A 27498-nucleotide genomic window follows, 5' to 3' on the forward strand; every position below is an offset into this window, starting at 1 on the left:
GTTTTATTTTTTTATTTTTTAAATGTTTGTTTATTTTTGAGGGGGGAAGGTGTGGGGGGGAGGGGGGGCAGGGCAGAATCTGAAGCAGGCTCCAGGCTCTGAGCTGTCAGCACAGAGCCCGACATTGAGGCTCAAACTCATGAACTGTGAGATCATGACCTGAGCCGAAGTTGGATGCTTAACCAACTGAGCCACCCAGGCACCCCTACAGTTGTTGATTAATCTCTTTCTTCTTGTGGTATAGACAGTTGTTTCTTTTTTTTTTTTTTTTTTTTTTAATTTTTTTTTTCAACGTTTATTTTTGGGACACAGAGAGACAGAGCATGAACGGGGGAGGGGCAGAGAGAGAGGGAGACACAGAATCGGAAACAGGCTCCAGGCTCTGAGCCATCAGCCCAGAGCCCGACGCGGGGCTCGAACTCACGGACCGCGAGATCGTGACCTGGCTGAAGTCGGACGCTTAACCGACTGCGCCACCCAGGCGCCCAACAGTTGTTTCTTTATATATTTGAAGTTGTATTCGATGCATAAATATTTATGTTGGCTACATCTTCTCTGTTTCCTTCCCCCTTTTATGAACTGGTGACATTCTTTGCCCCTAGAAAAGTTATTTAGCTTTAAATTCTATCTTGTCCAGATAATATCACTACTAAGTGTTCTTTTGGTTCCATATTTTACTAATACATCTTTTCCATCCTTTTATTTCTAATATATCTGTGTATTTTTAAGTATGTATCTTGCAGTCAATATATTGTTGGATTAAAAAAAACATTAAGACAGTTTCAGTATTTTAATTTATGAGTTTAATTTGTATTCTAATTACTATTATGTTAGAACTTAATTCTGTCATTTAATTTTTTCATTTACTGTCCTTCTGTTTCCTTTTTCTTCCTGCTTTTTGTTGGTTTTATTGATATACTTCTAATTTTGATTTTTTTTTTTTAAATTTTTTTTTTCAACGTTTATTTATTTTGGGGACAGAGAGAGACAGAGCATGAATGGGGAAGGGGCAGAGAGAGAGGGAGACACAGAATGGGAAGCAGGCTCCAGGCTCTGAGCCATCAGCCCAGAGCCCGACGCGGGGCTCGAACTCACGGACCGCGAGATCGTGACCTGGCTGAAGTTGGACGCTTAACCGACTGCGCCACCCAGGCGCCCCTCTAATTTTGATTTTTGATGGTTCTTCTTAAGACCCAAACATATTTATTTATCCCTATTGATTTTTGAAGTCTTTCTCCTCCCCTCCCTCCATCCCTTTCTCTTTCTTCACTCTCTTTCTCCCCCCATTAGTAACACAAATACTTTGGCATGCTCTTAAGTCCTTTAGTATCTTAGCCCCCCTATCTCCTAGGTTGTTGTTAGGATCAATTATGATAATATGTGAAAATACCTAGCACAAAATAGGTATCTGATAACACTATTCCCCTTTCAAAGAAGGAATCTTTCATCCTCAAACTCATGTCAATAACTGAAAGTTTTTCTGTTGAAACAATCAGTATCAATGTATTTATTGAACTCCTAAGTGTTACAGTACATGGAAAATAGAAAATGGCACATATACATGACATCTGAAGAACTGTACCTCTGTGCTGTTATTTTAGTATGATGGGACATTTTTGTAGTAGTCTAGATTTAAAGCATAAATGTGAAGACATGGAAGACACAGAGACATGGGGCTTTAGTTCCTCTTTCCCTTGGTTCTTGGTTCTTCCTTTGCTCACTCAACAGTGATTAGGTAAAATCTTTTAGAATTCCTCATAATGGTATCTAATGGTAGTTGAGATATCAAGTGAAGTTACTAAGCTATCTGTTACTTATTTTGATAAATACACCCATGGGAACTGTCTAGAGTAAGTTTCTTCTGCTTGTAGCTAAAGGATCCTAATTGATAAAGGCATTCTGGTTCCCCATATTGGCTTTTATAGTACAAACTGTTTTGAGGTTTCTAACACAGGTTAGAGTCCTCACTCTTACTCATTATAATAGCTCCTTGGAGCCTTTTCAGAAACAAGATGCTAATTTAGTAATAAGGCTTTAATTAGGAAATAACCATGAGCATTTGTGAATATTTATCCTGTTATAGATGTTTTATAAACATTCATCATTTACTCCTTTCCAACAATCCTGAAAGGTAGATGCATAATCCCAATAATTCAGATGGTGAACCTGAGGATCAGAGAGTTTAACTCATCCAAAGTCAGGTAACTAGTATGTGACCGAGGGAGGATTTGAACCTGTCTGTGCTCACTCTGGTACTTTTCTTCACAGTACCAGAGCTGCTCCAACATGGCTTCAAAAAACTTAACTGAGGGGAAAACCCCATACACTTCTGAATCCTCCCTCCTTTTATTTTAACCCACTGTAAGGGGCTCACTTAGACAACTTATCAAGGACACATCTATGGCTGAAAGGTCAGCATCCATCTAACTCATTTCTCTTGTGATTCAGAATCATATTGAAAATCTGATCTCCTGAGAGATGAAACGCTGGTGGGTTATTGCATTTCTTGGCTTTCTTATTTAAAATAATTAATTTTGTCCATAGTTCCTTATCTCTTTTTCTTTCCCTAGTGCTGAGGTGGTGGACTGGGCTGGAGGCTGGGGAAAGGAAATAGGCGGGGGAGGCAGGTCCAGCTTTGCTTTTACTGGCAGTTAATAGCTTAGGGAGAATAGGCTCCCTTGCTGAACTTTGCTGCCAGCACGGCCTCTAAGGAGGCAGGGGATGGGGCTGGGGCCTGCCTGGGGCCATCCCTTGGATTGGGGAGAGAGGATACTGGAGCAAATGATAACAAGAGGCCTCCTTTTTTCCCCCTTTATTACCATCGGTAATATTACCAAAAAGGTAAATGCAAAACAAGGAGATTATAATGGGGAAAAGTGGACAACACAGCCCAGGGCCCAGGCCCAACTTCTCAGGGCATTTCCATCTGTCCCAGGGGGGCTGGTGCCTTCTGTTCCTGCCTCTTGCTCCTGAAGCAGATCTCTCTCTCATGAGATTCAGAATCTCCCAAGAACCAAAGTGTGCAGTACATATTCCTGAAAGTCACAGTGACAGGTGGGAATGTGGCCAAATGACCCACACCATTCATTCATCATTCCATGTAACAGGCTGCTGCTGTGCAGGGTTCCTGTGGGCCAACTGGTCCCAGCCAGCTCCTGAGCATCCTGACTTCCTCCAGGATCTGGTGGTTTTACCTGGACTGACCTTGGGCTGGGGTGCTGGAGAGTTTCCAACAAGTGGATCAATTTTGTCAGAAGACCTGCCTAATGTTTCATTTTGTGCTACATGTGCACAGTAAGTTCATTTTATTTTCAAAGTAATTCTTTACTTGTAGGTATAATTTCCCCTACTTTACAGAATCAAAGATTGAAGTCTAGGAAGTTAAGTAAATTCTCTAAGACCCACAACTAGTAAGTGATAAGAATGGGATTCAAACTCATGTGTGGTTCCTTATCTTTCTGGTGATGTTGTTCCCTCTTAGCTGTGCTGTTTACCCTAGTTGAGAGGACAACCCCTCCCTAGCCCTTGAGGAATGCAAATGATGATGAGAGTGATGAACAAGGATGGTGATCATTCCAGGAAGAATGAATAAACCTTCCACTGGAAGCTTTTGGATATTGTTTGAATTTCATCTTGTCTAAGTTACAGAAATTAATGAGCTACTAGATCTGGACCTGGTGTGCTTTGATAAAAGGACTTATTTTTAGTGCCTTAGCATTTAAAAGGATCTGTTATAATTTCATGCTTAAATAACACTAAATAAGGGTCTGTGCTTGTCTAGCATAATTGGAAGAAGCAAAGGAAAAGGGAAACAGTTACTTTCAAACAAATGCCATGAATGCATCTTGGGAGAAACTTGAAGATAGAGAAACCCCCCAAATAAAACAAACTCCACGGGTTTAATTATCCTCCTTGGAGAGCATTTCCTACAGGACAAAAACAGCTTTCAGGCACACGAAGACCTACAGGCTAGGCTGGAGATGTATGGGGTAGCAGTGGGAGTTAGCTGCGGATAGCAGGGTTGCCTCAGTTAAGGAGTGATCCTATCCATCAAACAACCTACCTGAGTTGCCTGAGGAGGAGGAGAACACACAGGAGTGAATTTCCCTCCCTTTTCTGACTCTCTCTCTCAGGGATGATTTGTTGACTTGTCCTTTTGCCTTTAACACCACCGCCCTCCTGGCCTCTGAGACCACCTGTCTCAGTACCCCAGGCAATGGGGGAAAAGGTGGCTGAAATAAAGAAGTATGGGAGAGGGTTGAACCAATGGCATAGTAAAAGGACTGCTCTCTCAGACCTCTGGATCAGCTCAGGGTCACTAAGTTGCTTTCCTTCCCCGCTCTGATTGCTTTCCCTGCCTGGGAACCTCTTAGTGGCGCATCCTCTTCCACGTAGCACCTCTTGGCCCCACCCCTCTCATAGCCACGCCCCTCTCCCCTCAACCTTCACCGAATTCTGCCTCCAGCCTGCCTTTTTCTCCCACAGTAAAATTTTGCTCTCTCTGTGCATTTGCATTTCTGCTGACTGCAAGGATCAGTTTAATTTCATGGGTGTCATTTCCTTCAAGAAGTCTCTCTCTGAGCAGCGGCCCATCGAATCCCCGATAAAACATATTTTCCTACAGTAATGATTTTATGGGCCCATAAGTCATGAATTTATTATGATCTCAGCCCCTGCTGCTGATTGCTGTAAAATGCAAAGTAATTAACAGCGAGCGGTAGCAGTTATTCCCACCTGGTAACGTGTTCCTTCGTTCGCTGATGGGTTTGATTAAAGTAATGACTGAAGAGTGAAGCCCGGCTGTAAAATATTAGCATGATTAATGCTGTATCCTAAATAAGAAACAAAACTAACGGGCACGGTCTGAGGAATTAAAAAAAAATACACAATCTTTCCCTTTCCACCCTCTCCCCCCTTTAAGCAATTGTTCCGGCTCATTTAGAATATGTCTTCCTTCCCATTAAATAATGTATGGATTCCAAGGCCAGGGGCTGGCTAGCAGAGCCTGTCACACAGTTTCCATAACATCTTAGTGCTGGTGTTAATTTTTTCCCCTTTCCTCTTGGATTTGCAGAATGGAGCTTGGATGGCAACATACTTTGAGCTGGAGCCTAAATAGCTCCTTTCATTTCTACATGGGGCCTGGGTCTTCACGGTCCATCTGGGGCATGAGTGAAAGGGCTTCTGGTGACTTTGTTCCTCTGTTGGACCGGTTGGAGCTGGGAGGAAGTTTTGGGGTGAGGGGTTAGTAAAACCAGCTTTAACCAGAGAGGGATGATTAAAGTTGCTGACCTTCAGGGGCACCTGGGTGGCTCCGTCAGTTGAGTGTCCAACTTAGGCTCAGGTCACAGCCTCCTGGTTTTTGAGTTTGAGCCATGCATGGGGCTTGCTGCTGTCAGTGCAGAGCCTGCTTCAGATCCTGTCTCCCTCCCTCTCTGCCCCTCCCACTGTCGTACTGTCTCAAAAATAAATAAAAACGTTAAAAAAAAAGTTGTTGACCTTCATCTTCACCTTTCACAATGTCAGGAAATACTTGTTTCTAGTACCACCTTTGTCTGGGGACAAATAAGAACTCATAAAAATGCCTACAAGTGGTACCTAAACACTTGGAACATCCTTATTCCAGATGATGTGAAGATGTACGATTTTCTTAAAGCCCCACCTTCCCTGGAAGGCCAGGTTGGAGGCCCTCTTGACTGTGGGCTTGGAGGCAGTTCTGCATGTGGAACTCCAGAGCATTTTGCCCTCTCAACTGTGAGAGCACCCCACCTTCCCGAGAAATAAGAGGCTGTAAATAGGTATGGCCCTTCAGAAGTAAGCTGTAGGCAAGTAGAGATGGAGAGGTGGCCTGCTGAGGAGGTCATGGAGATATGAGAGAGATGTGCCTTTGCTCTCCCGCAATTCCTCCAGTGGCCCTGGAATTAATTTCACAATGACCTCTGTAGGCTAGGAGAGAAAGAGACAAAAGGAGGCAAATCAGGATTTGCGGGAGTGTGTGGGTAGGAGGAGAATCCTCCAGCCTTTGGTTCTGGCAAGATTTAAGAGGGTCTTTTTTATGAGAGGGTTGTTTGGCCAAGTGTTGGAAAACTGGGGCTATGGGAAGACAATCTCATTTCGTTAATTTATTATCAGGCACCTACTATACACCAGGCACAGGGATACAGTCCCTGCCATTAAGAAACTTGCTAGAAACTCAAAGGGAAGAGGACAAAGAAAACCTCACTGGCAAAGAACAGGAGTAAAAGGAGAAATGGGAGTGTTGAGAAGGGCCTCGTGGCCATCATGGCCCTAGGGAGCAGAGTGGGTGAGGGGGCTGGAGAGAAAATGCCACCGTGCTACATAGGAGACAGGGGTGGCTCTGGGGCGCCAGGGTGGCTCAGTCAGTTAAGCGTAGGACTTCGGCTCAGGTCATGACCTCACGCCTCATGGGTTCGAGCTCTGTGTCCAGCTCTGTGCTGACAGCTTGGAGCCTAGAGCCTGCTATGGATTCTGTCTCTCTCTCTCTCTCTCTCTCTCTCTCTCTCTCTCTGCCCCTCCCCCACTTGTGTGCACTTGCTCGCTCTCTCAAAAATAAACATTAAAAAAGAGATACTATTTTATTTTATTATTTTTTTCAATATATGAAGTTTATTGTGAAATTGGTTTCCATACAACACCCAGTGCTCATCCCAAAAGGTGCCCTCCTCAATACCCATCACTCACCCTCCCCTCCCTCCCACCCCCCATCAACCCTCAGTTTGTTCTCAGTTTTTAAGAGTCTCTTCTGCTTTGGCTAAGAGATACTATTTTAAAAAAAAGGAGACAGGTGGCTCTCAGAGGTGGTACTATTCGTGAATCTAGAAGGCAAGAGACCGACCTCCTTTTCTGGGAGCAGTGGGCATCATGCTGGCTCACAGCCATGAAAAGCAGAGAGAACAGTGTCATCAGTATACATCTCTCCTTGTTTCAGGAGAACTCCGAGTCTTTCAAAATGCAACAAGATACTTGTGAAGGAAGAGCTGAGGCATGTATGGGACCGTCTTAGGGATTCAGGGACCTAATTGTGAAGAAAGAAATGACTGGTCCAGGGCTTCCATGAGGGGTAGATGTGAGGTCAGACCCCATTAACCAGTCAGTGCCCATTTGCATAGTGCATTGTGTTTCACATGCCAAGTTTCTGGAGGTTGTGCTTCCGAACCGACAGTCCACCTGGTTGTGTTTGGGCAGACTACAGACAGTGGCAGTTTTCACAACTCTCCTGTGAGTCCCTGGAACGTCACCTGTGCTGCCCTAGGAAAGTATCTGACAGAAGGGCATCAGGTTTTTCCTGCAGCAGAAAGATAGCTGCTTTCTGGCTGGGGGGTATTCCTGCATTTTCCTAATCAGGTATGAAGCAGCAGTGAGGTGAGGTGGTGGCTCAGGTGAGAAGAAATCTATAAAAATATTTAAACTTTTTCCTCTTCCCTTCTTAATAAATTTTAAAAAATACCCTTGTTGCACGAGGTTTCAGAAAAAATATAATAAACATGGGCCTTCCTGCCTTTACTCCTCCAACCCTTGCTTCTCACAGGGTAGATGAAGGAAAAGTTATTGGGATTGAGGTGCTGGTACCAGGAAGATAAATGCAGAGCCCTCCCTCTCTCCACCGCTGAGCAGGTCAAAAAATGATTGCATTGGGCGTGAAGGATTTATGTCTGCCGTGAGTCAGTCAGAGTGTCGGGGTAAATCAAGGCTGACGTTTTTAGCATCTGGGAAAAAAAAGCAATTGCATTTTATGTCTACATTTTGCTCGGCTAATCAAGGTGCGGAAGAGACAGTCTGCCTGGGGAAACTTTTCCACTTTTTATTATTTAGGTACGGTTTGGTTTTCTCCATAGAAACGCAGAGAAGGTCTATAAAGGCTTCAGTTTAGAGTCAAGAAGAAAGAGAAGGGCCCTCCCTGTCAAATTTGATTTGGAGAGAGACAGAGATGTTGGCAGAGGAAGGGGATCTGGGATGGGGCCAGACATGGGGGTCATCTAAGCTGTCTTAGAATCAAGGAAGTAGATGGTCGTCTTTGCGAAAAATTTCTCCTCTCCACAGGTCTCCAGCAGGACCTATCATGTAACTGTACCATTAGGGAAAAACTGTGGTTCAGTGCTTTTGACTAAATTGGCCAGCTATTAATTGACTAGTAATCAGTCCTTTAACTGAAGGCACCGGCAAAATAAGTAGATCACTTAAAACTGTTGAACTAGCTGATGTGTATTGACATAGTTCAAGATCAAGCCACATTTAATGTGTGTGAGGGGGAAAAGAAAAATGAACAGATTTACTAGTGATATTTCTTTTTAGCCTTCCTTTTCCAAGGCTAATTATCGGTTTATCTAAGTGCTTTGCCTTAGTAAATGAGAATGTATTTGGATTTCAAAAGTCTTCTATTTTGCACCAGGGACTAGATTCGGCAAATATACTTTCATGTGTTAACGGGTAGTAATCATGATAGCTAATTTTTTTTGAGGGGGAGGGGATCTGGCATCCCATTAAATCTCCAATGCTTCAGAAGATAGTTGTGATCTCTGTTTTACAGATAGGGAAACATGGGGCTTAGAGATATACTCCAGGTGTGCATTCCAGGACCGATATACTCCAGTTTATACCCAGTTTAGATATACACTCCAGGTTATATCCAGCTCTTCTTAGCTGGTAGGAGCTAGAGAAATTCTTTGAACAGAGGCGATTCTGTTTTCCCAGTCTTCATCCCTGACTTTTATCCCTATTGTTTCAGATTTGATCAAAGCAGAGATGCCCAGTTAGTCTAACAATGTTGGGAACAAGGGATTCAACAGAAACCGATTTCATGAATGACCAGGTTTTTCTTTTCATGGCCCTGAAATAGCTTGGGAACCAGCCACTGGTCCTGAAAGTGTGTACTTACGATGATGATGATGATGATGATGATGATGATGATGATGATAGTTAAAATGTATCACCTCCGTGCCATGTGCCAGATGCCATGTTAAGCTTTTTATTTTTATTTTTTAGTGCTTATTTATTTTTGAGAGAGAAAGAAAGAGCACAAGCAGGGGAGGGGCAGAGAGAGAGGGAGACACAGAATCTGAAGCAGGTTCCAGGCTGTGTGTGTGTGTGTGTGTGCGTGTGCGTGTGTACACATGTCATTGCTTTGTGATGTCTGATATAAGAGATTTCTGGGTTTTCTTTTAAAAATTTAAAACCCTTCCAGGGGCACCTGGGTAGTTCAGTTGGTTAAGCATCTCACTCCAGCTCAGGTCATGGTCTCAGAGTTGGTGGGTTCGAGCTCCACATCAGGCTCTGTGCTGACAGCTCAGAGCCTGGAGCCTGCTTCGGTTTCTGGGTCTTCCTCTCTCTCTGCCCCTCCCCCACTTGCAGTCTGACTCACTCTCTCAAAATTAAATAAACATTAAAAAATTAAAAAATGTTAAACCCTTCCTCTATATGCATGTATTTAATTTTAAAAGGATGGAGAAGAAAATACTATTTGAAATTTCAATCGGTGCTTCCCTGCCCAGGGCCCTAAGACCCTTAGAAGTCCGTCAAGAGGTGATGAAGACCTTAAAGTTATCTTCAGTGTATCAAAAAGCCAAATTAAAATTGATTTAGTGATAATAAGGAATCAGGGTGGAACTCAAACACCAAGCTTATGGAATTATATTAACTCAGGTAATACGGGTTATTGCACACTGATTATTCTTTGATGAATAAAGATAGGGAAATAGAATATTCTTTAGTAAAGATTGCTAATTAGGCAAAAACATATTAAAAAATAAGAAACCTTGTAGAGAAAAGAAAATAAGGGTCTTGTGATAGAAAGCCTGGGAGGCCCGATAAAAAGGTTTCTTTTTCTTCTCGTTCCCTGTAACTTGGCTATTTGTTGAAAATGTTAGCAAAATATCTTCAAAGCCCAATGAGATAATTTATGTAAATTGTTATGCAAATACTAGGGTTTTTTGTTATTAATATTAACAGTAATAGTTATGGTAATAATCTTGCTTTGGAACAGGTGATTTCAGGTAGCAATTATATCAAGACGTTTATTTTAACCTTTTCATTTCTTGACGTTGTATTGGTTCTCTTCTTCACCATATCCAGCATTAGCATAGGTGTTTCCCAAGTGCCGTGGGCTCTGTGTGCGTTCATGTGTGTGTGGGCATGTGTAGCGCATGCATCTACATGGCTGTGTGAGTGTCGTGTTGCCCTCACCCTCTCTGTCTTGTGCAGCTGCACCTGACAAAAGTCTTTTCAAAACTTGTTTGAAATGGTGATAAAGCATTTGGGTCGTGGTGTGGGTTTTTACTCCCACGTTTTGCTGTTAATTAGACAAACCTCACCACCAAACCCTCTCCTGCCTCTGTGGGGGCTGTGGGGTCTATGAGAAGCTAGATTTGAAAATCTGGCTGTCATTGTCTTGGGCCTGTGCCTATGGACACAGGGTGGTTTGAATGTCACAAAGAGGTTGTAAAATCAGGTGTCCCCAGGTATGCCCCCAACACACCCAGCTAATGCCAAAAATGGATTTTACTTAATTCTTGCTTTTTAACTAGTTGTTTTTATGCACTTTGGAGACAGTCTGAGTAACACTATTAATTGGGCAGAGATTAGCACATAATCAAATCACATCTGCTTTAAAAAAAAATCAGAGCCCTCTTTATTAAAACAGAATAAAGTGTAAATTGGTCCGTAGCAACCTAGCTCTGTACTCCTGGTTAAAAAAAGGATATCAAGTGGAATAAGATTGGCTCTAATTATCAATCACTTCTTAGTCTGCCTCTGTACTTCTTTATATTCCCATTATTTCTTCCATGGCATTTTCGGTTTCTTTTCTCTTTATCATCACCGATTTCTCCCTTTCTTACTGCATCATTCCTACCTGTTTGCACACATGTTGTAGTATTTTCCAAGTTAACATCCAGTCAAAATAAAATCCTGTCTTGGGGGGCACTTGAGTGGCTCAGTCGGTTAAGCATCCAACTCTCGGTTTCAGCTCGGGTTGTGATCTCATGGTTTCATGAGTCCAAGCCCTGTGTTGGGGCTCTGCGTTGGCAGCGCAAAGCCTGCTTGGGATTCTCTGTCTCCTTCTGTCTCTGCCCTTTCCCCACTTGTGCTGTCTGTGTCTCTTTCAAAATAAATAAACTTAAAAAAAAAATCCTGTCTTGACCCCTTATTGGCTCCAGCCAATGTCTCAATTCTTTGCTTCCCTTTAGAACCAAACTTTTTTTTTTTTTTTTTTAATTTTGTGTATTTATTTTGAGAGAGAGAGCAGGCAGGGGAGGGGCAGAGAGAGAGGGAGAGACAGAATCCCAAACAGGCCCTATGCTGTCAATGCAGAGTCCCACGTGGGTCTTGAACGCACAAACCCTGAGATTGTGACCTGAGCCTAGATCAAGAGTCGGACGTTCAACTGAGTGAGCCACCCAGGAGCCCCCAGAACCAAACATCTACAAGTTGTCAAATTGTGTTTATTTCCTCCCCTCTTCCATTCATTCTGCAGTCTGCTCCTTTGTCCAGAAGGTGGCTCAAGCTCACTGACCCTTTCCTCACACTGTCCAAGGACCGCTTTTCAGTGTTCATGTTAATCAGTCTCTGGCCACCATCTCCAGGGCTGGCCACGTTTCCCCTCAGCACGGTCCTCTCTTGGCTTCTGTGAATCCACACATTTCCTGGTGGTCCTTTTCCCTGCTGGCTACTCCCTTCAGTCTGGGCTTTCTGAGTGGGGTTGTGCTTGAGGGCTTAGCTCTGGGCCTTCTCCTGTGCCTGCACTTGCTTCCTACATGATCCCCTCTGTCCCTGTAGCTATAACTGCCATCTGTAATGCTGATAACTCATAAACTTAAGTCTCTAGTCCAGAAATCTCCTCTGAGATTCAGACTCCTATATCCACCTGGCTACTTGATGTCTCTACTTGGGTGTCATCACATCAGGTATCTCAAAGGAAACATGTAAAAATGGAATTGTTCATTTTCCCCTCTTACCCACTCCTTTTCCAGAATATCCTGTTTCCGTAAATGATGCCAACATCAACGTAATTGTTCAAGCCTGAAGCTCTCAATTCACAAATAAGTGCTGTCACATCTATTGCATTCATTTGTTCAATTAGCGGTTATCGTCAGTTCTCATTATTTGAGTTAGTTTTGTGCTATAAAGTCATAGAGAATACAAATTTAGGGAATACTGGACCATTGCCCCTAGGGAAAATACAGTGTTCTTGTGAGCCTCTGGTCACAACATCTTTATCAGCTGCTCAGTAGGTTTTATGTGTGTTTTTGTTAAAAGATGCCTTTATTTTTTATTTTTTATTTTTTAATTTTTAATTTATTTTTTATTTTTTTTTCAGTATATGAAATTTATTGTCAAATTGGTTTCCATACAACACCGAGTGCTCATCCCAAAAGGTGCCCTCCTCAATACCCATCACAAAAGATGCCTTTAATATATATTGTTGATTCATTAACATTGAACTTGGGTCAACGGCATTACATCTCATTTCTGAACAAGGTTTATCTAACAAGTATTTTCTCTGCAAGGCCCATCACAACAATTTGTCACTTAGGAACCCTAAGAAACACTTGAGCACTACACTTAGGGACTCTTTTAAATGGTAAAAACGCCTGCAGAAAGCATGAAAACACAAAGTGGCACTAAATATACAGGGAAAAAGACATTTGTTCATGCAGCATGAGAGCTGAAACAAGAAAGCAGAGTGTTGCCTTGTTGGACCTCGGCTAGGAGCACGTGTGTTAGGAAACTCAAATTTCTCACCTGTCTGCATGTGTGCATATGTGTGCCATGAATACTGATTTTGGGATAAAGTTTAGCGAGTAGGCAGAATCACAAATAGGGAATCAGTGAATATTGAGGATTGACTGTATTAATAGTTATGTGCCGGATGCTGTGATAGTGACATTACTCTGCTAAGCAAAACAGACATGGTCTGTCCTCTCATGGAATAGACTCACTCCAACTGATGAGTATATTTTGAATTCATCTGCCTTTCTCAGATTCTTCCCCCAGATACCCTAGTTCTTACCACCAAATTTCTCATTTGGGCAATTACTTATTAAGTAACTCCTTCAGTCTTTTCCCCTTCCATTCTCCAAAAATAACCACAGTAATCCCCTCAAACATGAATTATTCAGATTTCTGCTTTTTAACTTTTAATGGCTTCCTGTTTCTAATATTTACCATGATGGCGGTTGTGTTGAGCTCTGCAGCCTCCTCTTGAACCACAGCCTCCCTTTGCCCCTGCTTCCACTACACTGGCGTCCTTTCTGATTCTCGTGTGTGCTGCGTTCTTTCTTGCCTCTGAGTCTCGTATGCCTGTGCCTATGAGCACTCAGTAAACTCTTCACCCTCAGATCTCATGCTCTAGCTTTCCCTGAACACATGGTCTGCCTTGTTATTTTCTATACAAAGATACCCTGTTCATTTTTAACGTGCTTGTTATTTAACGTTCTTACATTTTGGCTTCTTTACTGTGTCACCCCTACCAGACCTGAATTCCATGGGGGAAGAGACCCTGTTAGTTTTGTTTGCCACCACCCATTCCTTGTACTGGGTTACAGTAAGCACATAATCGATACTTAGTGAATGCACGAATTAGTGAATCACGGAATGAATGGCTAAGGGTGTCAAAGGACTGATGTATAGCAGCTTGTGTCAGCTAAGGTAGAAAAGCCCCAGTATTGTCTTCATCCAAGTTTCTTTTGCTGTTTCCAGTCATCTTAAGCAGCTTTGTTCTAGTTCCTTACTGTGGATTTATAAGTTGGTGTTTTTGTTAGGTCCAGGAGCCTGTCCTCTACTAAGCAGAACTGGGTATTTGCCATCGCAACCTACTTCTTTGAAGCAGGTTTCCATGGCTCACTGTACCACCATGGCCCTCTGGGTATTCCTGATGCTGTCCTAGATAGTCAGTGCCTTTGGGGGATTCTCCCCAGACAATTCCACATGTTAGCACACTCGCCAGTATATCAGGCTTACAGTATGTCCTTTCACAAGTGAGCAAAAGCCCTCATGGGGACCAAGTCTTATAAACCACCATCTGAACCTAAGCTCACCTGCTGTGGGGCTTGTGCTCACCCAGTGTGGGGCTTGAGCTCACCTAATGTGGGACTCGAACTCATGAACTGTGGGATCATGACCTGAGCCAAAGTCAGAGGCTTAACTACTGAGCCACCCACGTGCCCCAGTGAAGAACTTTTATTTATTTATTTTTTTTTTATTTTTTTTTTCAACGTTTATTTATTTTTGGGACAGAGAGAGACAGAGCATGAACGGGCGAGGGGCAGAGAGAGAGGGAGACACAGAATCGGAAACAGGCTCCAGGCTCTGAGCCATCAGTCCAGAGCCCGACGCGGGGCTCGAACTCACGGACCGCGAGATCGTGACCTGGCTGAAGTCGGACGCTTAACCGACTGCGCCACCCAGGCGCCCCAAGAACTTTTAATAATCAGCTGCTTAAAGACAAAATAGGCTGCTTGAGTAGGTAGTGAACACACACTCCTTCAAGATGCTAAAGGGCTATTGCCTGGAATATCAGAGATAGTATTATTGTATTTGATGAGTCAGTAACCTCAGAGTTTTCAGACTGTGGTCTGTGAATTACTTGCATCAGAATCATGTGTGGGTGCTAGTGGGGCAATGGGATTGAGTAGTACATTGAATAATTTGCCCATCCCCATGTAGTATGTTTGTGAAAAACTACTTCCTGGACTCTACCCCGGCTCTTGGCATAGATGCTCTGGAAGATGAAGCATGGGGAATCTGAAGCTTGAAAATTCTAGCCTAGTCTCTAAAGTTATGCTCTACCTTCAGATTTTGGCTCCATGATCCCATAATTCTGTATTCAGCATCCACTCAACAAATTATTGGAAATTTCTAAGTATCAGTCACTGTTCTTGGCTTTAGAGATTGTGATGGTTAACTTTATGTGTCAGCCTGGCTAGATTGTGGTACCCATTTATTTAATGAAACACATACCTAGGTGTTCCTCAAAGGTATTTTGTAGATGTGATTAACATCTACAGTCAGCTTAAGTAAAGGAGATTACCCTTGATAAGATGGATGAGCCATATCTAATCAGTTGAAGGCTTTAATAGTAAAGACAGTTTTTCTGGAGAAGAAATTTTGCTTCAAGACTGAAGCAAATTCCTGCTTGAGTTTCCAGCCTGTTGGCCTGCCCTACAGATTTTAGACTTGTTAGCTCTCACAATTGCATAAGCCAGTTCCTTAAAATAAATCCATATACTATTAAATACACACACACACACACACACTTAAAAGATAAAACATAATCTATATATTATTTTTTATATAATATATGTAATATATATAGGTATATATCTCCCATTAGTCTGTTTCTCTAGAGAACCCTGCCTGATTCAGAGATACATCTGAGAACAAAAAGAGTCTCTGATCTTATGTAGTTTAAATTTTAGGTTCCACAGAGAGCTATTATATTTTCAGTGGTTTAAAATTTATTGAAACTTCTTTTATGACCCAGCATATGGTCTGTTTTGATGAAGATACCATGCATACTTAAAAAGAATATGTATTCTTCAGTTGTAGGTCAAGGTGGTTGGAAAGTATAATTTAGGTCACCTATGTCTCTACTGATTTTTATGGTTGTTGTTGTCTGAAGTGTTCTATTAGTTGTTGATAGACGGGTATTGAAATATCCTGTCATGTTGTGGAATTGTCTGTTTCTCTTTAAATTCTGTAAATTTTTGGTTTAAGTGTTTTGTAGCTCTGCTCTTAGATACATGCCACATTGATGATTATTACATCCAATTGATGAATTGATCCTTTATCTTTAATGTTACTTTTTATCTTTAAGTCTGTTTTATCTGATATTAAAATAGCTGCTCTGGCCTTCCTATGTTTTGCTGTTTGCCTAGTATATACATTTCCATAAATTTTCTTTCAACCTATCTATCTCTTTTGTTTGTTTCAAGTTTTTATTTAAATTCTAGTTAGTTAACATACAGTGTAATATTGGTTTCAGGAGTAGAATTTAATGATTCATCACTTACAGACAACACCAAGTGCTTATCACAACAAGTGCCCTCCTTAGAACCCATCACCCATGTAGCCCATCCCCTGCCCATTTCCCTCAAGCAACTCTCAGTTCTTTATAGTTAAGAGTCTGTTTTATGGTTTGCCTCTCTTTTTTCTCCTTCCCCTCTGTTCATTTGTTTCTTAAATTCCACATATGGTTGTAATCATACAATACTTGTCTTTCTCTGATTGACTTATTTTGCTTAGCATGGTATACTCTCGTTCCATCCACATCATTGCAAATGTCAAGATTTCACTCTTTTTGATGGCTGAGTAATATTCCATTGTGTGTGTGTATACAAAAATACACACGCATACATACACACACACATATACATACCACATCTTCTTCATCCATTTATCAGTTGATGGGATGTTTGGGCTCTTTTCATAGTTTGGCTGTTGTTGATAATGCTACTATAAACATCAGGTGCATGTGCCCCTTGGAATCAGTATTTTTGTGTCCTTTGGGTAAATAGTGCAGTTGTTGGGTCACAGGGTAGTTCTATTTTTAACTTTTTGAGACCCCCCCCCCCCAGTACTGTTTTCCAGAGTGGCTGCATAAGTTGACGTTCCCACCAACAGTGTAAGAGAGTTCTCCTATCTATTTCCATTTAAAATGGGATCTCTTATAGGCAGCATATAGTTGGGTCTTGCTTTTTAAAATCCATTTTTACGATTTCTGATTTATATTGGAGTGTTTAGTCCATTAACGTTAAATGTAATTATTGATATGTTTGGATTTTGGTTTATCTTTAATTTTTTTCTCTTTGTATACTTTGTTTTGCTCTTTCTCCTCCCCCTCCTTATTTTTGGATCAAATAATTTTAGAATGCCACATTAATTTATCTATTAAATTGTTTTTTTTTTTTTTTGCATTTTTACTGGTTGTTCTAGAGACTACAATATAAATTCTGAACTTTTCACAATCAATTAAGGGTTAATATTGTACCAATTTTTATAAAATATAGAGACTTTGCAACTGTTTAGGTTCATTTACCTCCATCAACCCCAACCAGTTCTTTATGCTATAGTCGGCATATGTATTAAATCTATATAAACCCTATAAGATATCTATGTGTTGTAATTATATAACCCTATATATTATCGTTTTTCTTTAAATAGTCATATGTACTGTATAGAATTAAAAGAAAAAACAGTATTTTTTTATTTACTTATATATTTGTTATTTCCAGTATGCTTCATTCCTTCCTAAGGATGAGTTTCAGTCTGGTATCATTTTGTTTTATCCCACAGAGCTTCCTTTAGCATTTAATATAGTGCAACTTTACCGATGATGAGTTCTTATTTTTAGAAAATACCTGAAAATGCCTGAATTTTGCCTCATTCTTGAAGGGCACTTTTGCTGGATACAGAAACCTGGGTTAACAGTTTTTCTTATAGCACTTTAAAGATGTTGTTCCACTGTCTTTTGGATTGCAAAGTTTCTAACGAGGGCTATGGTAATTGTTATTTTTTGTTCTTCTGTATGTAATATGTTGCTTTCTTCTGTATGATTGCAAGATTTTCTTTTCTTTCTCTTTTTACTTTTCTTTTTCTTTTTTTACAGTTTGTTTATGATATGCCTAGGCATAATTTTCTTCACAATTATCTTATAGCCCTGAGATTCTCAATTCTGTTTATCATCAAATTTGGGGAAATTTTGGTCATTATTTCTTCAAATGTTTGTTTTGGCCCTGTTGTCCCTCCTATTCTCACAGTCCAATTATGCATACATTAGATGTTTTGATAATGTACCCCCACATTGAGGTTTTGTCCATTTTATAATAAGTTTTACCCCTAATCTTCAGATTGGATTATTTATCTTCAAGTTCCCTGACTCTGTCTTCTGTCCTCTCATTCTGCCATTAGGCCCATCTCATGAATTTTAAACTTCAGAATACATGATTTTTAGTCTCTGAATTTCCAGTTTAAAAAAATAGTTTCTCTGCCAAGATTTCATATCTTTTGTTCATTGTGCACATATTTTTACTTCATAATTTTTGAGCAGAGTTATAATACTTGCTTTAAAGTCCTTCTCTGCTAATTCCAATATTTGGGTTGACTTGTTGTTAATCTCTGTTGATAACTTTTTTTCTCATTCCTTTGAATTTTCATGGTTCTGAGAATATCAAGTACTTTTTTTTATTGAAGTAAAGTTGACACGCAATGTTAACATTAATTTTAGGTGAACAACATAGTGATTCGACAGCTCTCTGTGTTATGCTGTGTTCACCACAAGTGTAGCTATCATCTGTCCTGATATGTCACTGTTACAGTATCATTGAATATGTTCCCTGTGCAGTGCCTTTTATTCCTGTGACTTACTGCTTCCATAACTTGAAGCCTGTATCTTCTACTCCCTTTCACCCATTTTGTCTGCCCCCCAACTCCTACCCCTCAGGCAACTATCAGTTTTCTATATTTGTGGGTCTGTTTCTGCATTTGTGTTTGTTTGTTTTGTTTTTAAGATTCAGTATATAAGTGACATCATACAGTATTTGTCTTTCCCTGTCTGACCTGTTGAGAATGTCAAAAATAATTTTGACTTTACCCTCAATACTGTCAGTTTTGTTGTGGACACTCCAGACTTAGTTTTATGTCTTTGAAGACTATTGCCTTTTTGTTTTACCAGGCAATTAATTTGGTTAGATTTAAACTACACATCCTGTCTATTGGCCAGTCGCCAAATGTAGTTATTTTATCCTTAGGTGAACTGCTTTTCAGTTTGTCTGGTACTGGGTAGTTTAAGGGTGAGTGAGCCAGAGGCTTGAGCAAGGGTAGACTTCATTCACAGAATGTGGGAGACGATCTATCCAACTCTCTTTTCTTTCTGGGATACTCGCTTTCCAGTGACTGTAAATGTGCTAAATTCTGTCTTCTTGTTCTTCTGGCCAGAAAGATTATGGTTTTCTGTTTTGACTACCTAAGTTTAAACCACCCTATAAAATTCTCTCTCTTTCTTAAACTTGTAAGAATGGGAAACTCCTTCCATGCAATTTCCTTCTTCAAAGTCTTGACACCCCTCCAAAATCTGCTTGCTTTGATTTTCCACTCTTCAGAGTCTTCAGGTTATTGGTTTTTTTTCTTTGAATTTTTTCCCCAGAGTTTATTGTTCTTTGTGGGAAAGTTAATGTCACAGGAGAACTGTGTTTCCTGGGCCATGTTGGAAGTGACACTCTGAGATTTACCTTTACTTTTGGGCAGACATCACTGTAGTCTCTTATAAAACATGTGCCTCTTGGAATAGAAGGAGATAAAGGATAAAGTCAGACATCAAGTTTTCGGTGGCCACTACCCCAGAGGGACAGAAGGCATTGCTGGCCATCATGTCAGGCCTCTCCCGGAAATTAACGAGGAGGGAAGTGGCCCTGATTTCTGTGTGTTGTGATAGGTGGGATCAGAAAACTCTTGGGCTTGGCAAAGAGAGTGATACAGATCAACTCTGTGCCACAACTCTCCTGGTCTATGATAGTAGGTACAAGTCATGTAAGATTGCTCACTGGAAAAACTAACACGATGATAGCTGTCCACGGGGGGTGGTAAAGGTTCAATAGGGTAGAATGTTTCCGGGCCTTTGGCACCTGCATGGTACTCTATATACTCCTCTCCTCTTCTCTGTACTTTGGAAATGACCTAGTTTGACTTGCAGTGCACATCTCCGTATGGGATCTTGGGGAGAGCCAAAGTTAAGCCAGGATCATTGATGCTTAAGAGGGGTATTAGGACGAAGAACAAATATTGTGAAAATGTTGATACTGTCCAAAGCAATGTACATATTCAATGCAATCCCTATCAAAATAACACCAGCATTCTTCACACACCTAGAACAAACAATCCTAAAATTTGTATGGAACCAGAAAAGACCCCGAATAGCCAAAGCAGTCTTGAGAAACAAAACCAAAGCAGGAGGCATCACAATCCCTGACTTCAAGCTATACTACAAAGCTGTAATCATCAAGACAGTGTGGTACTGGCACAAAAACAGACACTCAGATCAATGGAACAGAACAGAGAACCCAGAAATGGACCCACAAACGTATGGCCAACTAATCTTGGACAAAGCAGGAAAGAATATCCAATGGAATAAAGACAGTCTCTTCAGCAAGTGGTGCTGGGAAAACTGGACACGCAGAAGAATGAACCTGGACCACTTTCTTACACCATACACAAAAAGAAACTCAAAATGGATGAAAGACCTAAAGGTAAGACAGGAAGCCATCAAAACCCTCAAGGAGAAAGCAGGGAAAAACCTCTTTGACCTTTGCCACAGCAACTTCTTACTCAACATGTCTCCAGAGGCAAGGGAAACCAAAACAGAAATGAACTATTGGGATCTCATCAAGGTAAAAAAGCTTCTGTACAGAGAAGGAAACAATCAGCAAAACTGAAAGGCAACCAACAGAATGGGAGAAGATATTTGCAAACGACATATCAGATAAAGGGTTAGTAGCCAAAATCTGTAAAGAACTTATCAAACTCAACACCCAAAAACAAATGATCCAGTGAAGATATGGGCAAAAGGCATGAATAGACACTTCTCCAAAGAAGACATCCAGATGGCCAACTGACACATGCAAAAATGCTCCACATCACTCATCATCAGGGAAATACAAACCAAAACCACAGTGAGATACCACCTGACACCTGTCAGAGTGGCTAATATTAACAAGTCAGGCAACAACAGATGTTGGCGAGGATGAGGAGAAAGAGGATCTCTTTTGCATTGTTGGTGGGAATGCAAGCTGGTGCAGCCACTCTGGAAACCAGTATGGAGGTTCCTCAAAAAACTAAAAATAGAACTACCCTGTGAGCCAGCAATTGCACTACTAGGCATTTATCCAAGGGATACAGATATGCTGTTTTGAAGGGACACATGCACCCCCATGTTTATAGCAGCACTATCAACAATAGCCAAAGTATGGCAAGAGCCCAAATGTCCATCGATGGATGAGTGGATAAAAAAGATGTGGTATATATATATATATATACACAATGGAGTATTAACGTGGTGATCAAAAAGAATGAAATCTTGCCATTTTCAACTACATGGATGGAACTGGAGGGTATTATGTGAAGTGAAATTAGAGAAAGACAAAAATCATGTGACTTAACTCGTATGAGGACTTTAAGAGACAAAACAGATGAACATGAGGGAAGGGAAACAAAAATAATATAAAAACAGGGAGGAGGACAAAACAGAAGAGACTCATAAATATGGAGAACAAACTGAGGGTTACTGGAGGGGGTGTGGGAGGGGGGATGGGCTAAATGGGTAAGGGGTACTAAGGAATCTACTCCTGAAATCATTGCTGCACTATATGCTAACTAATTTGGATGTAAATTTAAAAAATAAAAAATAAAATTAAAAAAGGGGATATTAGAATTTCATTGAGTTCTGGAGTGGGTTTTTTATTATTATTTTTATCATATGGTAAATGAGCGTGGGCTGTGAAGTCAGAGACCTGTGTTTGAATCCTCCTTTTGCCAATTACACACAATATAACTTGGGCCAGTTATTCTGTCTGAGCTGCAGTTTTCTATATGTGAAATAGGCATAATAAAATTCCCCTCATAAGGTTTTATGAATATTAAATGAGAGAATATACATAAGGTTTCTAAAGCATCCACCATGGCCTGTACATGGTGGGCACCCAGTAGATGTCAGCTATTGTCATTATCATTGTTGCTGTGAAATAAAAATGGGGCTAACGTAAAACCACTGATTTTTAAGCTGAGAGAGATTCACTGGGAAGAAGGAAGGTAGGCATCAGGATAGGAGGAAGTCTGTTTCCATAAGTGGAGAGAAAAGGGGATGAGTTTTGGAAGCGAGGCTAAACTATTCATGGGAGAGAAATTAATGTGGGAAAATCCTATGGAGTTCTGCCAGTGGAGTAAGTCAGGCTCACTCTGGACCTCGGCCTTGAGGGTTAAACATGAGATTAAATATTTAATGTCCATTCATAATTAGGTCCTTAGGAGCCCTGTGGAGCATTTCACTGGCACAGCCATTTTTCTCTCTCTATTTACATTTCCAGCTCTCTGGGAAAGAGCATTGATTCCACAGTCTGATGTGCCTGTGTGGAACAAGAGTTCCCCAGCAAAATCATAGCCCAGTTATTCATTTGCAGGTTTGGAGGACAGAGGGTGGTCATGGTGGCTTAGGGATCTGTTTGCAGCCTGAATCCAGGACTAGGGGCTTGAAGGAGGCATGGTGCATTTTCAGGTTGTCAGGAAAGTGGATCTCTTCTAATGTGTGTGGCATACAGGTGGCAGGAGAAACGAGAGAAGGGTCTAAAGAGAAGAAACACATCTGGGGATGAGAGCACTGATAACAGGACCGGGAAGCTCAGTATCTCCAACAGGAGGAGTAAGAGACAGAGGAAAGGGGCGGGCCTGCTGAATACAGCCTTGGGGGCAGGTGGGATTAGAACCTTCAACTGTCCCCATTTGTCCTAAGCAAGGCAGTTGTTGGCACAATCAAGCCTGAAGGTAACAAGCTGGTCTCAGTAGCCTCAGATTTATTCATCTATCTTGACTCATTTAATACATATCTCTAGCTCTGGGGCCTCTGGATCTACTCCAAACCACTATCTGGCATTTAATATGCAATCAGAAATTCCCTTTGATAAGGATGCCAGGTTAGAAAGTTGGAGCTTTGGACCAAAACTTGGGGACCCAACCATGAATTTTCTGTGAGTCCTTAAGGAACATCTTCTTTTCATGTCTCAGCCTCTCTGCCTTTTAGTATCCTGCCTGTCACCCTCCTCTCACAAGTGAGGATGGGTATAGGGGTGCCCGGTGACCATCTGACCTCTCTACTTCCCTCACTTCCCACAGGCACCTGAACCAAATCAATAAAAGAAAAACTTAGAGCCCACTGTGGACCTCTGTCTCCTCTTCTGTTTCCTTTCATCCGATGGTTCCGCCATCCCCTTCATGGAAGCATCTTGCCTGGCCTCCACCTCTCCCTCATGTACTTTTGTTGAGTCTACCTCATACGGATTTCCAAATGTATCTACTTTTCTGAAATACCACTGCCACTAGCTTGGTTCAGACCAGAGTTGTGCCTTGTTTAGGTAACAAGAGTTTCCGAATTATTTTCCTCCTCTTCCTTTCTCCCCGTGCCCCACATGCTGCCAACATGAGTGATCTTTCTAAAATGTGCACCTCATTCTGTCGGGCCTTGCTTTCAGTGGTACTCTGCTGCCAGCAGGTTAAAATTCAAGCACCTTGCATGTTATAGTCCCACAGCCTTTAATTGGGCCCCTGCCACCACCCCACGCCTCCCCTCTTATTATATTCCCCTCTCAACTCAAAGTCCACACTGGACTCCAGTTTTGAGAAACCACTCACAGTGATCTTATTTCCTGATGGTCCCTCTGCCTGGAACACTCTTTTGTCTCTCCCACTGCACTTCTTTGAGCCTGTGTTTTTCCTCATTTGGCAGATTTCAACTCAGGCAGGACTTCCACAGGAATGTTTTCCCTAAATTTTCAAAGCCTGGATGCAGTGCCCCTCTTATGTGTGTTTCCGTCCTGGGCATCCCTGTTGTAAGTGCTTTTGTCTTATCTGAATTTTTCTTTTTCTTTTTTTTTTTATTTTTTATTTTTTTTTATTTATATATGAAATTTATTGTCAAATTGGTTTCCATACAACACCCAGTGCTCATCCCAAAAGGTGCCCTCCTCAATACCCATCACCCACCCTCTCCTCCCTCCCACCCCCCATCAACCCTCAGTTTGCTCTCAGTTCTCAACAGTCTCTTATGCTTTGGCTCTCTCCCACTCTAACCTCTTTTTTTTTTTTTCCTTCCCCTCCCCCATGGGTTCCTGTCAAGTTTCTCAGGATCCACATAAGAGTGAAACCATATGGTATCTGTCTTTCTCTGTATGGCTTATTTCACTTAGCATCACACTCTCCAGTTCCATCCACGTTGCTACAAAAGGCCATATTTCATTTTTTCTCATTGCCACGTAGTATTCCATAGTGTATATAAACCACAATTTCTTTATCCATTCATCAGTTGATGGACATTTAGGCTCTTTCCATAATTTGGCTATTGTTGAAAGTGCTGCTATAAACATTGGGGTACAAGTGCCCCTATGCATCAGCACTCCTGTGTCCCTTGGATAAATTCCCAGCAGTGCTATTGCTGGGTCATAGGGTAGGTCTATTTTTAATTTTCTGAGGAACCTCCACACTGCTTTCCAGAGTGGCTGCACCAATTTGCATTCCCACCAACAGTGCAAGAGGGTTCCCGTTTCTCCACATCCTCTCCAGCATCTATAGTCTCCTGAATTGTTCATTTTGACCACTCTGACTGGCGTGAGGTTATCTGAATTTTTCAACTATGAGCCCCATGAAGGCCAGGGCCCAGTCTGCCGTGCTCATTTCCACACATCCACCTCCTAGCATTGTGCCTGGTGCAGAACAGAAGTCTGGTACATATTTGTTAAATAAGCAAATACAGAGTTTCTCAACTATAAGCAGTGTGTGTGTGTGTGTGTGTGTGTGTGTGTGTGTGTGTGTGTGTGTTTGGGGAGGAGGAAATGTGTTAGTAAAGAAGAACAGAAGTCTGGTACATATTTGTTAAATAAGCAAATATAGAGTTTCTCAACTATAAGCAGTGTGTGTGTGTGTGTGTGTGTGTTTGGGGAGGAGGAAATGTGTTAGTAAAGAAGAACCAAATAAGGTTGTTTCATTTCCGAAGGTCATTGGCATTTTCCAACACCCTGTGCCCCTTTCTAGGGTTAGGAAGGAGCCTCTATTGGTCACTCATCCCCGAAAACGTCTGGAAGACCTGTTTCATAAGATTGACTGTATCAGTTTGTGGGGTCTAACGTTGAAGGCAAAAAATGGCTTTTGAGAAAATGCATGGTCTAACAATTCCTTGTTTGCTCCTCTGGTAGGCCTGCAAAGAATGGTCTGAGAGAAATGGGCCTTCAGTGGACCAGAGTGACCCTTCTGTGACTGTAGGCAACTGAGCTCAGAAATGGTCTGACTGATCTAATTGCCCTGACCACATACGGGGAGCATGTGTTGAGCCTGCAGCTTGGTTCCCTCTGTTCCTGGATGATGAGGCTGCGCCCTCAGGCTCCTGATAGGTTGCCAGTCTCATCCATAGTGTTTGAATGCTTCCCTGCTGCTAGGAGAACAGAAAACAGTGGCATGTCAGTGTGGAGGATAGGCCCACTGGGAAGACAGGGGTTGGGACGGAAAACTTTTTATTCTGTCACCTGATGTAAAATCAAGGTGACATGGTGAAATCACAGGAACTAGATTAAAGGAAATGTCTCTGCTCTTTTGTGTACTATAGAGCTGGTCTAACTGTGGCAACAATATTATAGGTTTTTATAGCACCTTTCTTCCCTAGGGCACTGGGCACTTTAGTGTCTATTAAGAGGCTTTCAATTGAATGGGTTCTCCCAGGACCTCAGTCCTGGTATCATTTATTTATTTTGTAGCATTAGCTTTTTCTTTTATTATGGTACATGATAAAATGGGTTCAGAAACAGTCTGTATTGGCATGAACACAGCACTAGGTAGAAGTGTGTGTATGTGTTGGTATTAAATTCAGCCATTAAATATGAGATGGAATAGGAGAATACGTGATAAACAGAAGGAAGCCGAATAAATAAGAACCAATTTTGCACAAATCATTACAATCCATTTGTGGCATTGTTGGGAAATCAGGGCCAGTTTATACTTTGGAAACCGTGAGTAATTGGAAGGGGGGTTTCTTTCTTGTGCACAAAGACCATTTTTTCCCCAGGAGAAAACTTTCCCCTGTCCTTAGAAGTCATCACCAAATGTGTAAATCTGAAACATGTAAAATAGACTCAGAATGAGGCCACCAAAATGACTGAACCTTTTTTCTGGTTCTTGGAACTGAAGTGAAACTAGCACTGATAAGCTTGCCTCTACTAAGACTTCTGGAAGAGCGTGATTTACAAATAGTGGAAACCAAGATAGAAAGCAAGCAAGCATTCATGATGTTTTTATGAAGCTGTTTACTGAAGAAAAAGTTAATGAAACAAAATATAAATATGTATTTAGTTGCAGAGCTAAGAAAGGTTGTTGAGAATGACTTGAAGTTGTGGTATGGGAAGACCAGTAGGTGGTCTGTGGCACACAGTTATTAAATACTTAGAGGGATGCTCATCCAAATGAGAGTTCCACAGTAGTTCTAGTCCACATGTATCACTTCTGCTTCTGGCCAAGATGGAGTAACAGAGGCCAGATTTACCTACTCGCATGAAACAACTGAACAGTTGGACAACTAGTATCAAACAATTTGTGAGATGTTAGGCTTCAGAGAAAAGGGATAGTGGTCCCTGAAAGGGAGAAAACAAATGATGTGGATCTTCTGATTATTCCAGGTTACTGCAGAGAAAGATTTTCCAGGCCATGCTACATGGAGGGGAAATGCAGAAGAACCTTGCGGTCTCCTTGGTTTGAGCAGACAGAGTTGATAGTTTAGGGAGGCCACTGTGACTGGATTTTGCAGGGCAGAGTGCTGTCAGGAGACAGCTGCATAGAGAGCTTTGGGGATCTGCAGACAGTCTCCCTGCAGTCTGCATCTCGGTACTTATCAGCATGTGCTTATAAGGAAACTCCCTGAAGCTGGGGATGGAATAACTTGAGAGGATTAGAAGGGACAGTTTCCAAAACTCAAAACACGACTGGGAATATATTCTCCCACCTGAGTGGAAAATCTCGTAATTCATGAGACATCAGGTAGATGGGTCAGAAGGGTCCTTCTCCAGCAGTGGGTTGAAATTAGTCCTAGACAAAGCGCTGCTCTCATCCTGCCTAGCAAAGCTTAAAAGAGTGGCTGAAAAGGATCAAACTGTTTCCAACTAAATTAATGATGAAGCAGAACAAAACTCAAGATTATTAATAGAAGTACAAAAATATCCAGCACGCAACAAGATAAAATTCACAATGTCTGGCATCCAATAAAAAATTACCAGGCATGCAAAGAAGCAAGAAAATATATGATCCATAATCAGGAGAAAAATCAATCACTGCCAACCCAGAAATGGCATAGATGACAAAATTATTAGACAAAGACATTTTGTATGCTGAAGAAGCTAGAGAAAAGATTGAGCACATTAAAGATCATATTGTGGGAAATATATTAAAAAACTTTTAGCGATAAAAATTACAATTTATGAGATGAAAAATACACTAGGTAGGATTAATGGCAGATTACACAATGCAGAAGAAAAGATAATTGAGCATGCAAACACAGTAGAAACTATCCAAAATGAAACACAGGGGGAAGATAATGAACAGAGCTTCAGTGAACTGTAGTGTACTTCCAGTGGCCTGAGATACATGTAATTGGTGTCCTCAAAGAGAGGGGAGCAGAGCAGAAAAAAAAAAAAAAAAAAAAAATTGAAGGTATAGTGGTCAAACGTCCAAATTTGATGAAAACTGTAG

Source organism: Herpailurus yagouaroundi, unplaced genomic scaffold (genome assembly GCF_014898765.1).
Source record: "Herpailurus yagouaroundi ecotype Mexico unplaced genomic scaffold, PumYag 195, whole genome shotgun sequence".
Classification (NCBI taxonomy): Eukaryota; Metazoa; Chordata; class Mammalia; order Carnivora; family Felidae; genus Herpailurus; species Herpailurus yagouaroundi.